Source organism: Mauremys mutica, chromosome 6 (assembly GCF_020497125.1).
Source record: "Mauremys mutica isolate MM-2020 ecotype Southern chromosome 6, ASM2049712v1, whole genome shotgun sequence".
Classification (NCBI taxonomy): domain Eukaryota; kingdom Metazoa; phylum Chordata; order Testudines; family Geoemydidae; genus Mauremys; species Mauremys mutica.
The window spans coordinates 14343374-14356285 of NC_059077.1; the positions used below are offsets into that span (position 1 = coordinate 14343374).

General features: G+C 43.5%; 1 protein-coding gene across 1 annotated transcript in view; it reads left to right on the plus strand.

Moving 5' to 3' along the window:
* Positions 1–8251, plus strand: part of CTIF (cap binding complex dependent translation initiation factor) — a 351966-nt gene extending 343715 nt beyond the window's left edge. Inside the window, exon 14 of the transcript XR_006580437.1 lies at positions 7821–8251. The gene's annotated coding sequence lies outside the window, so the exon portion shown is untranslated. The remainder of the gene's footprint in view (positions 1–7820) is intronic.
* Positions 8252–12912: the final 4661 nt, after the last annotated feature.

A 12912-nucleotide genomic window follows, 5' to 3' on the forward strand; every position in this document is an offset into this window, starting at 1 on the left:
GTTTTCAGGGGTGCTGGAACTAGGGGTGCTGGAGATGCAGCAGCACCTCCTGGCTTGAAGTGGTTTCCATCATATACAGGGTTTACAGTTTTGTTCAATGGCCTTCAGCACCCCCACTAGCCAAATTGTTCTAATGCCACTGAATGTTTTGTTCTGGTGTGTTGAACCCAAGCAAACTTTTTGTTTAGAGTCAATGTCATGTTAAACTGCTTCTGTCTCTGGTGCTGCAGTGCCTCATGGGAGTTGTAGTTTGGGAGCCTTGTGCCTAAAGCCTTCCCTGGAGACTGGACTCTCTGACTGGACCCCATCTCAACTGATGCACCACAGTCATGTGACCTCCATGATGCACCCACTCCACCCAGCTTGGTCAGAGGGACGATTACAATGCACCATGGGAGTGGTATACATGTGGCAATGAACAGCTGTCATGACTAGAGCCAGTCAAATGTTTTCATTCAGCAATTATTTTAAAGGAAACTGGTATTTTCTTTAAACTGGGAACTTTTTCAAAAAGCTTCCTTTTTAAAAAAAAAATGTCTTTGCTAGTAATTAAAACATTTCAGCACTGACCCAGATTCTGAACTGCGTCTGAGTCACTTCCCTGGACTTTCTTTGGCTTTATGCTAGTGCAATCAAGTCCATGCGTGCTATGGTAATATAAATTAATAATAATAATAATAATTAATAATACCAACTGCACAGCAGGGATGCACAAACTATGTCCAGCGGGGGGACCCTGTTGGCAACTTGCCAGAACTTCATCAGACCTAATCTGTATCACATGATATCTATTCCTCTCCATATTCAAAGTGCTCAACAAACATTAATTATTAAACCTCAGATAAACACGACTACCCGCCACAGAGCAGAACTCATCTTTAATATGGCAGTCTAGCCCACAAAAACCTATAGCTCCCAGCATGCAAGTCTCCCTGCTCAGAGGTCTGGTCTTTGTGAGCCACATCTCTGTGTTAAAGATAGTTACTGCAGTGCTGTTGTAGCCATGTTCAGCCCAGGATATTTCACTCTGTGTCGCTTAAAGGCTTGTCTCTTTCACCAACAGAAGTTGATCCAGTAAAACACATTATCTCACCCACCTTGTCTCTTTGAAGATAGTTAGTCATGGGACTTGGGTTAAAACCCCTGGGGCGTGTTTGGTTCATGGGCCACCTCTGTTTTACAGGACCTTTTGTGCACTCATTGAGGAAGGAGTCCTGTTAGACAGCCTACAATGCCAGCCTTTGAGACCTTTTAAAACAAAAAACACCAGGGCCACCCAAAAAGACATAGACCTCCATGGCAGTAGACATATCCCTGCAGTGCTTCAGAGCATATACCGTAGCACCTCCCTCCCTACTCCACTGAGCAAGAGACTTGAGCAAGGGCGTTTTGCTCCGATGGGCAAGGCAAGGCTCACGGCTCAGATTAGCTTTGTGTGTCTGTTCTCAGACTCCAGTCCAAGTGAATGGATTCGTCACCATGCAGTGATCTGTAGCACGAACGAGCCAACTGCATCCAATTAATTCCCTTCTGTCGTCACTCTCTGGAGGCCAGAGATCTACAGCTGCTCTCTTGGCTCCAATTCCCCGCTGCACTAGGTGAGCTCCTCACAATACTTTGCAAAGTGCCTTCCATTCCAAGGCCACACGAATAATGCAGCTTTAAAGAGGGAAGTGGCAACTGAACCAGTGTGACTGCATGGATGAGAGCTACTCTCACTTCTGATTGGTCCGGAGGGCTATGGATGGTCCCTGTCATTAATAAATAATCGACTGCACAAATTAGTCATGAGTGTGGTACATGGCGGGAATTTATAATAATAATAGTACTTTGGATTTACACACTTAGAGGTTCTCAAAACACTTGCCAAGTTAAGTGTTATCCCCGGTCACAAATGGGGACATTGAGGTCTAGAGCGGTAAAGGATGATAGTTTCAAGTTTGATGCTATATAAACACGTCAGCTAGATAGATTTAAATTAGGTAAGCAATTTATGATTGAGTGGGAGAGGGACTTCTGGCGAGAACTGGACTTTGGGGCTTGAGGTTGGACTTTTGGTAAGACGCTAATGCTGCATTTCTTTGTCCTTGGTGGAAATGCACGACAAAATCAAGATCAGCATTTACGACATCCTGTTTGGGTTACATGCTATGAATCCTAATGTAGCTGATATATGTTGGACAAATTGTATGCAGAGCGAAATCGTCTTTCACGCCATCTGGTTATACCTCAAAGCTGCTGATTGTTGGAGGCAGATTTATATATATTGTAATTGAAAAGGCTAGTGTGCGTATGTCACCATCACTGTGCACCGCTGGAAGGAATCCGAATTTCTCATCTGCATGTCATAGGCCATATGCTGCTGACAGCTAGTGAAGAGTCTTCTTTAATATGTGGAGACTGGGATTTTGGAGATGGATCATCTGCGTTTTCACCTGGCTGTTGCTATGAAGTTCTGTATGGCCACGATATATGCAATGTACTAGCCACAATGTCATGGTAGCCATGGATTTATTACAACAGAGCCTAAACATGAGATCTAATCCAACTTGAATGTGTCCCTTTAAGGTTCTTTATACAGCATGGTTAAGACAGGGAGAATTGTGGGCTGGGTGCCCTCGCTTTTTCATAGGAAAATCTTGTGACTGGTTAAAATCTCTATAGCACAGAAAGGGTTAAAATGCAAAAATCATGTCTGACTCTTGCTTTTCTCATCGCATTGGTAGGAGCTGTTGGGTGCCACTTTCCACAGTCCTCTAGTCTCTGCATGCATCTCGCCCACAAGAAAGCCTCAGACCCATCCCTTCAAAATCATACTTCAGATCCCTAAACAAACTTGTTTGGATCACGCGGTGCAAACTACAGTTCATACAGAGGTTTGCCAACTTATAAGCAGCTAGCAAAATTACAATGGGCAAGTAATGTCACAGAGCCAGGGAAGAACTAGGGGCAGTCAGCTTCCATATTTACTCTGTACTCAGAGTAACACATGGTTCTCTTTTATTCCATGTGTCTTTAACATTTTCAACCATTCCCCTGTTTGAAATCCTTGAGGGCCACTTTCCGGATTAAACTTTGATTTGGAGAAAACAAATTTGCTGCATTAATTAGTAATGTTGGAACTGCCGCTAACACCATTAATAAATCATATTATGTACATGAAGGTCAAGATGAAGTAAGCCGCCGTAACCTAAAGCTGTGAAAAGAAACATCTCCACATAGCATGTCCCCCACACATCTCTGCCAGTACTAAAAGCTAGTGTTTGTTGCACAGGCTAGCTGGAGCATTTAAAGGACACAGCCTTTTTCAAAATTCCTTTCCATTACAATAGCTGTTCCTGGCAAGGATGTTTTTATTAAATACTTGAAGCTTGAGTCTGATTTATACATTAAGACACTGAGGTCTTCACATAAGTGAGAATCAGGCCCTTGATTTTTAGCATGACAGTACCCCTTTAAATTATTATTATGTAGTATGTGTATAGCAGTAGCACCTAGAAGCCCTAGTCATGGACCCGGACTCCATTGTGCCAGGTGCTGTACAATCACAGAATAACAAGATGGTCCCTGTTCCACAGAGCTTACAGTCTAAGCCTCAGTCCTATGAATACTGAAGCTATGGCTACTCTTAAAATGTTACAGCAGCACTGTACCACTTCAGTGTCGACACTTACTACAGTGACGGGAGAACCCCTCCCATTGCTGTAGGTAATCCACCTCCTGGAGATGTGGTAGCGAGGTCGAGGGAAGAATGCTTCTGTTGACATAGTGCTGTCTACACCGTGGTTTCAATCAGCTTCACTACGTCTTTCAGCGATGTGGATTTTTCACTCCCCAGAAAGGTGTTGCTATGCCAATGTACCTTTTCAGTGTAGACCAGCTCTTACAAGCATGAGTAACTTTGCACCCATGGATCTACTTCTGTGCATAAAATTGCTCCTGTGTGTAAAGGCTGGTCTACACTAGAAAGTGAGGTCAACCTAATTATGTCACTCATGAGGTGTGAAAAATTCACATCCGTGGGAGATGTAGTTAAGCCAACCTAAGCCCCAGTGTAGACAGCACTAGGGTGACAGTACAGGAGTTCTTCTGTCACTGTAATAAATCCCTCTCTCCAAGAGATGGTAGCTAGGTCAATGGAAGAATTCTTCTAAGTGTCTACACTACAGCTCTACAGTGGTGCAGCTGCAGTGCTGCACCTGCGCAGCTGTAGCATGTCTAGTGTAGACATACCCTCAGTGTTTGCATGGTTGGGGTATTAGTTATTATGACAATGCGGTAAGCCTAGAAAATTTCATTTGAAATGGGAACCCTCAAACACCCTTAACTTTAGTGGTGCCCTCAGCCGCTGCTTTATATAGTTTAAAATCACTTGTTGTCAGTTAAAGTGCTGGCTATACTTTAGAGATACAGTGGGTTTGAGCAGAGGACTGGGAATACAGAACTCCTGAACCCTAATTCTGGCTTGGACTGACTTCTTCTGTGATCTTGATTAAGTAACTAGACTTCTGTGCCTCAGTTTCTCCCATTTTTAAAATGGGGATGATAAAATTTCTTTACCTTTGATAGAGTCTTCCAAGCACCATGAATAGTTCTCTCGATGCTGGTAATTATTAACACTTTAGTTCAAACTCACATTTCAGAGAAAGAAATGGAGATCCTGGTTTGACAAACCAGGTTGAGAAAAATGAGGTTCTGAAGAAAATCATGCTGAAGTTAGGGCAGAAAGGAGATTGAAAGGTGTGTTGGAAGAAGACAGATTATAGAAAAAATAAACCCTGTAGCAACAGAACATTTTGTATTATGAAAAATTGGCTTGAGGGCCATTGTTGTAAAATACTGCCCCAGGGAGAGAAAAATTACAGAGCTTGTGAAATTTAGTTCGTGTATTATTTTAAAGCTCAGATAACTTCTATCCTGAGGGCAATATTTTGCAGCTATTGCTTGAAATCAATCCCTATTTTGCAGCTCTGGGTTTTTGTGTTTTTTAATGAATAAAAACGAGGTGGATGCGGTATGTCAGAGAATACCACTTGCTTCGTAAGACCTGATCTTTCAAACACTGCTACAGAATAAAGATAAGACCTGCTCTTTCCAGTGATAAATTAAAGAAAAAATCAAAATATTCTGATTTTATTATTGTGATATTGTTGTTACAAGCATTGATCCACCGCTCCTCACTGTTGTATCTGGGTTGTCTTTACAATAGTTACTCAAACACATCCACGTATCTTATCTTTATCTAAAGTCATAATCTACTCTCGGCTGTAAATCCTTGTCATTGATGGATTGGAAGAATGGGGATTATTTCTTACTTCCCAAAGATGATTACAATAATTCACATAAAGTCCAATCCAACTCCCACTGAAGTCCATTGGCTTTATAGGGACTTGGATCTGAGCCATAAAAGATATAACATGAGAACAATACAAGGAATTCCAGTACTATCACATTTTCTAGCTTGAAGCCTATGAGATTTATACAGGATTTATTACCATCTGGGAGCAATAGGAGCTCCAGCTCATGAAGAAAACCCTGATAAGAAAGTATGGCTCAACCCTGCTCCTGGAGGAAACAAAGAAAAGGGTGGTGAATACGGAGTGAAATTTGGACCCTATGGAACTGAATGGGAGTGTTGCCACTGACTTCAGTGGGGCCAAGATTTCATCTTAAGGCCTTGTCTACATTTAAAAGTTTTAGGTTAGGGGAGTGATTCCCAATATAGTTATCTAGAACATCCCCTAGTATGGGCACCATTATACTGCTATAAAGGTGACTTGTACCAGTATAGTTATGCCCCTTTCCACACAGGAATAGCTATACCAGTGTAAAGCACCATTAATACCATATACCTGCATCTATACTACGAGCGTTGTACCACTTTAACTATCCTGGTATAGTTAAAATGGTACGACTTTCTAGTGCAGGCAAGCCCAAAGAATCGGATCCCAATTTAACCCCCTGCCTTCAACTTCTTCCTGAAAAATTGGCTGCATCAGCTCAAGTTGACCAGGCTAAGGATACTCAATACTTTTTCTATACTTAGTTGTCTCTGTGGTGATCATTTTTGTGAACGTTTCTAGCAGGATTTAGCTGAATTAGCTGAAGCAACCTCAGAAACATTAATCTTTGAGAACTCATGGAGGACTGGTGAGGTGCCGGAGGACTGGAGAGAGGAAAACACAGTAACAATCTTTAAAAAGTGGGACAAAAAGGATTCAGGGAATTATAGATCAGTCAGCCTAACTTTAATATCCAGGGAAAAAAAAACCAACCAAATTATAAGCACCTAGAGGATAATGATGTGATAAGTAATAGCCAACATGGATTTGTTGCCAAATCTTGCCAAACCAGCCTAATTCTCTTCTGGGACAGGATTATCAGCTTCATGGATAAGGGCGGGTGGCAGTAGATAATGATATATCAGGGCTTTAGTAAGGTTTTTGACACAGTCCCACATGGCATTCTCATAAGCAAACTAGGAAATATGGTCTATATGAAATTACTAAAAGATGGGCACACAACTGGTTTAAAGACTGTTCTCAAAGTGTAGTTATCAATGATTTGCTGTCAAACTAGAAGGACATTTCAAGTTGGGTTCCACGGGGCCCCATTCTGGGTCAAGCACTATTCAATATCTCCATTACAGCTTGGCTGGTGGAGTGGAGAGTACACTTATAACATTTGCAGATGACACCAAATTGAGAGGAGCTGTAAGCACTTTGGAGGGCAGGATTATAATTCAAAATGATCTAGACGAATTGGTCTGACTTCAATGAGACAATAAAGACATGCAAAGTGCTACACTTAGGAAGGAAAAATCGAACATACAACTACAAAATGGGGAATAACTGGCTAGGCGCTAGTACTGCTGTAAAGGATCTGTGGGTTATAGGGGATCACAAATCGAATATAAGCCAACAATGTGATGTAGTTATGAAAAAGGCATATGTCATTAGGGGATGTATTAACAGGAGTGTTGTATGTAAGACACAGGAGGCAATTGTTCTTCTCTGTTCGGTATTGGTGAGGCCTGGAGACCATGTCATCACACTTTTAAAAAGATAGGAACAAACTGCGAGGGTCGAAGGAGAGCAACAAAAATGATGAGAGGCATAGAATGCCTGGCCTATGAGGAATGGATGAAAAAATTGGACATGTTTCGTCTAAAGAAGAGAGGACTGAGGGGGGACATAAGTAGTCATCAAATATGTAAAAGTCTGTTATAAAGAGGATGGTGATCAATTGTTCTTCATGTCCACCAACAGCAGAACAAGAAGTAATCAGCTCAGCTTGCAGCAAGGGAGATTAAATTAGAGTTTAGAGAAAAAAATTTAATTATAAGGATAGTTAAGGGCATTAGACCAGGTTACTTAGGGAAGCTGTGGAATCTTAAGAACAAATTTAAAAAACACCTCGCAAGGATGGTCTAGGACGCAGCATATGGTCCTGGGCAGCTTCGGGACACAGAAGAGAGAGCAGCTGGGCTCTCTCTGCCTTTGTTACACTCAGGAGTGAGATCAGCTAAACTCACCACCGCCTGTGGAAAATGGTGCCAGTATTCAGAGCCATTGCCCGGTACTCATAGTTTAATGAAACCAAGCAATTCCCTCCTCGTTTCGCTCACCCCTGGTGGGCCATACTCACCATGGCTGGTGCTGTGAGTGGCCCTGTGCACAAGCAATCCAAAGCAGTAGTGTCAATAAGCCTGTCTTGAGTCAAACATTAAGGGACCAAGGGAAGGGAGTTCTGAATCTTAACTGTCACTTTCCGTTGTGACTGTACTGACAACGGTACCTCTGTGTGTGCTTTGTCTGCAGCTGCTGCCGTTGTGACCTTGAGGGGTTCCCCTTCCACACCCGTGGAACACCTGAGCCAGATAAGTAGGAGAAAGAAGAGAACTCAGGGTGACATGTTCAGTGAGATCCTGCAAGCCAGTCCTGCAGACCGTGAGCAAAGGGCTTGGAGAGTGGACACAGCAGACAGCCTGGAGAAGGAAGACTGGACAGGGGAAAGGCCCAGGAGTCCCAGCAGGAAAAGGAGAGGGAGATGCGCCAGGACATAATGGGGCTTCTCTGGTAGCAAACACAGACGCTGCAGACTCTTGTGGACGTACAGGTTCAACAAGTCCTGGCTCACCTCCCTTTGCCGTCCAGGGAGAACTCCATCACATACCTCCCTACACCCCACCACCAGTGTTCCACCAGGCATCAGGGGCTGCATCCTACTCCTACCACTCCATCCTCGGGGACAAGGACAACCACAGCTTCACATGCACTGCCCTGTAGAGAGCCACGGTTGCTGTATGCGTAGGTAAAATGGGCATGGATGTTCTTTTCCTTTAAGTTCTGTTCCATTCATTTATGATGTTTTTAATGTTGTTACTTTAAAATTGTGCAGGTTTTTCTTTGCACTGCTTTTGTTACTGAGTAAAATTCTATTATTTGGAAAATAAGTCATCTTTATTAGTGCACGACAGATGCTGTAGAGTGCCTCACAGTTCTGAAAACACCCACTTGTTACCGTACAGTGTGACACAACTCGGCATCACTGACAAACAGTAATAATCATAGATGTACAGCAAGCACCGCAAAAAGCAAATAGTTGCATTGACGGTCTTATAGTCATAGAGGTGCAGCAAGCACCACACACACAAACAGCAGGGCCAGGTAAAGCACAGAACCCCACAAAGCACTACTGGGGCTCTGTGTTTAATGGTGGTTCCACTTCCATGAAAGAGTTTGTAGAGGCTGCCACAAAGAGCAGGAGCAATAGAGTCAGATGATGATGTGTGAATGGGAGTGAGCCCAATGGTGGCTCCTTTTAGGTTGGTCACTATTTATATGCAGTACATTACAGGATGTGTCTGACTATGAGAGATCATTATATCTAGTATCTGCTTTAGCCTCTGCCTACATTGCGTGGGATGGGCCCGGCTGAGGGTGGAGATCTCTGAGAGACCTGAGCCTGCAGGGAGGTGGTGAACCCTGACCTGACCTTAGCTCAGTGGAGAGTGTTTATAACCTGCCCATAGATACAAATCTTTGTTTATCTCTATGGCTCTGGGCTGGGGTTACAGTTCTTATTTTGCAGGGATGGTTGATGGCTGGGGATGTTTCACATACTGCAGTAAGTGGCATGAGGTGAAAATTGGCACATAGTCACTCATTGTCATTCTTCCATTAGTCCCTCCTTCACATCCCCTTGAGGGCTACGGAGAGACCTCTTCACTGAGTCTATATTTCTGATTTCTCTGCTTCTTAAAGCCACCCAGGAGTCCCAGCAGGAAAAGGAGAGGGAGATGTGAGGAAAAGGAGAGGGAGATCCTTTGTGAGACCCCCAAAGATCACCTGGTTAGCCAAGATATCTCCATTTATACACAGCACAGACCTGGTTCTTAGTACTTGTCCATTACTATAGAATGATACGGCATTCCATAGCGATGGGCCAAAACGCTACAACATACACACACACACAAAAGTCACTGCAAATGGCTCATGCTGTTACTCTAGTATACCACTGTATTTTGTAGTCACTAGCTATTCCTTTCTGGTGTAAGATTCAGGGCCACAGTCTGCTCTCACACTGGTTTTATACTAGTGTAGCTCCATTGACTTTAAAGGCGGCACTCTTAATCTGGACTAGCATGAGTAAGATCAGAAGCTGCTGAAGGATAGAACACTGGAGTACATTTTATGAGAGAATTTGAATCAAATCAGAGTAAAATTTGAATCAAATTAGAATTTGAATAAAATTAGAACTAGGCTGAACTTCTAGCTACAATTGTTTACTGTTGGTTTGTTTGTTTATTTTCTTATCTGCAGCCTATTTATTTATTTTGAAGTTCAGAAGAGTTCACTGTGTCTTTGAGGGTTGTGGGTTTTTTTATAAACTCTTTTTTGTTGTTGTTTTGCTGCAGCTCTACTTCCTGGGCTGAGGTGGAAATGCTAGAATGCTGCAAAAGTAGCTCTTCTCGTAATACTTCTGGTTCAACTGGAATCAGACAGACCTCAAAACACCTGAGAGACTTTTTTTTTCTCAAAAGCCACAGCCCAGTTCAGGAAGGCAGATCAGAGGCTTCACTGCAGCTGCCTTCCCCTCTCACCCCGACCCCAACCCCCGCCTTTTAAGGTGTTTTCCCAGAACTTCTAGCTGAAGCAAGTTGCTATGGAAATGAGCATTAATTGGGGCTGAGATCCCTTTGCTACATGTCAGACATTTGTTTATGGACTAGGGCAGGGGTTCTCAACCTTTTCCATCGCGGGACCCCCTCAGAATTCCCCTCCCACCAAGCCAGTACCCCATCCTGGAGGGAGTGAAGGGTAGGATGGTCATGTGACCCGTGTTGAGTGGAGACTTAACCCCCAAGCTGAGAATCCCTGGCCTAACTAGTAACTTACTGTATGTACAGGCTGGTGAAATTAAATTCCGTTTGGCACCATTAAGGCAGTGCAGATGAACTTGTTGATGATACAACCATATAGGAGCAAATCCTGATCAGATTTCTTGTGCAAGTGATCCTACTAAAATCTATTGGAGTGCTTGTGTGAGTAAAATGAGAAGGGTTTAGCACGTAGTCTGTTAGCCTAGGGAATTCTGTATATGCTCCTGTAGGTATGCTACCTGTTTCCCCTCTAACAGCTTCTGTTCACAGTTCTCACTTTGCATAAAATGTTGTATTGTTCAGAGCTTAAATCCTAATAGAAATAACTGGCCATCAGTGACACTGTTTTTCTACCTGGAGCAACTATATTGACATCAGTGGAGCATTTCCAGTTTTAAACCGGTGCTGCTGAGAGCGGAATTTGGCCCAAGGTTGCGGACTACATGTGGGTGACGTGAAAGGATCTTGTATTTAGCAAACAGTCCTAATATAGAGTCAGAACTTGCAAACGCTTCTCCTTCAATAGGACTGATGGGGTGAGTAATAACTACTCATGTGAGTAAGGATTGACAAGATCGGTCCCAGATGTTACGGCCATGAGGACTACATCATGTCCCCGGCACATTACAAGCCCTCCAGTGCCTTGTGCTGGTTAGTGAAGCTGAAAGAAAAGAAGAAATAAACCAAGTCCTTCTGCAAGGCTAGCAAGTGGTATAACAGCACCCAGAAAGACGTGAACTAACAAACTTCCTGTCTGTCTGTCTAGGTCCTTTGAAAAGCGTGTTGCAGATGAATGTGAAACCACAAATTATCACGTGCCTTGTGATCAGACTTGATGCCCCTTTCTAGTTTGCTAGTACGTGTGACATCCCACAGTGTACTCCTGAGACTCCTTCACCATCAGCACTCCTCTTTCATTCAATCCCGCTGTGGGGAGCTTTTCTGTTACCCAGAACAGCTTCAGTTGCCAGTTTCAACTCCCTCCCCTTGGAGACTGCGACTAGCATTCCAGGACCCTCTCCCATTCCCCGTGCTGCTGGAGCAGGGACTAGACAGGGCATAGCCAAGCTCTGGTCTTAGCAGAGCTCTAGTGAGGATTTGCCAGAGAGAGAGCGGTCCCTAGGAGGAGGAAAGGAGTCATCTAGCAGGAGATTCTTTTCTCATGAGAAACCAGAGCCAATACACAAACCCAGTATTTAAAAAGGGGGATGGTGGACTGTTGGAGAGCCATGTTCAAGTCCCTGGTCTGCCATAGAGTTCCTATGTTACTTTGGGCAGGACATTTCATTGCTTTTTGCCTCGGCTCCCCATCTGTAAAATGGGGATAAGAGCACTTCCTTAATTCCCAGCGATGTTGTGAGGATAAATGCATTAAAGACTGTGAGGAGCTTAGACACTATGCTGATGGGCGTCAGATAAGGACCAAAGACAGCGCTGGGGTGGATCTGAACCTTCCCAGAGTGTAGAGGTGGTTTGTTTGCCTGCCTCTCTAATGTATGATGAAAACAACATATTCCTCCTGGTACCAGCCTGGGCTGTTCTCAAGACAGGTGCTCCCTGAGGTGGCTGTTTTGCTTGTCTCTCCAGGTCGCAGCAGTCAACAAATTGGTATTTCAGGTATGGGAGGTGAAGCAACTATTTTGTAGGGCTCATCCACACAACAAGTAAAACCATGATTTCATAACCAGAACCATCAGTGGGTTACAGGCAACATGGCTTAGTTTGTGTCTTCTGTCATGTAGGAGCACTCACCCTTAATACTGGATACTGCCTCCCCATAGTTACATGTAGCCTATATTAAATGGATTAAAAACTGGATAACTGTTTCTCGTGCGGATGTTTCTCGTGGGGTCCTGCAGGGGTCTGTTTTCAGCCTGATGCTATTCAATATCTTTATCAATAATCTGTAAGAAAATATAAAATAATTGCTGGTAAAATGTGCAGATGACACCCTAATTGGTGGAATGGCAAAAATGATGAGGAAATGCCCCTCTGGCTCACTTGATATGATAGGGGCCTTTGAAGCATATGAGTTTTAATACAGCCAATTGCAAGGTCATACAGCCAGGAAAGAATGTAGGTTTACAAAAAGACTTGATAATGGGTAGGCTGCTGTGCCTAGCAGTCTGATCAATATAGTCTCACTACTTCCTTGTACTCCCCTATCTGTCTGCATCCAGCTGTTATCTCTAGCTTCATATTTACATGGTAAGCTCTTTGGTTCAGGAGCCCTCTTTTGGTTCTGTGTTTGTACAGCACCTAGCACAATGGAGTGCTGGTCCATGAGTGGAACTCTAGGTGCTAAGGTAATAAATAATAATAGCAATAACAATAATAAATAGGTCACACTTACAAGATGGGGACTGGATCCTGGAAGGAAATGACACTGAAAAGTACTCAGGGGTCATAATAAACCAGTGGATTATGAGCTCCCAGTTCAAAGCTGTAGCTAAGAGGGCAAATGCATTCCTTGGTTGTATAAGCTAGGGCATCTCAAGCAGGAGTAGGGAGGTGGTATGTCCTCTGTG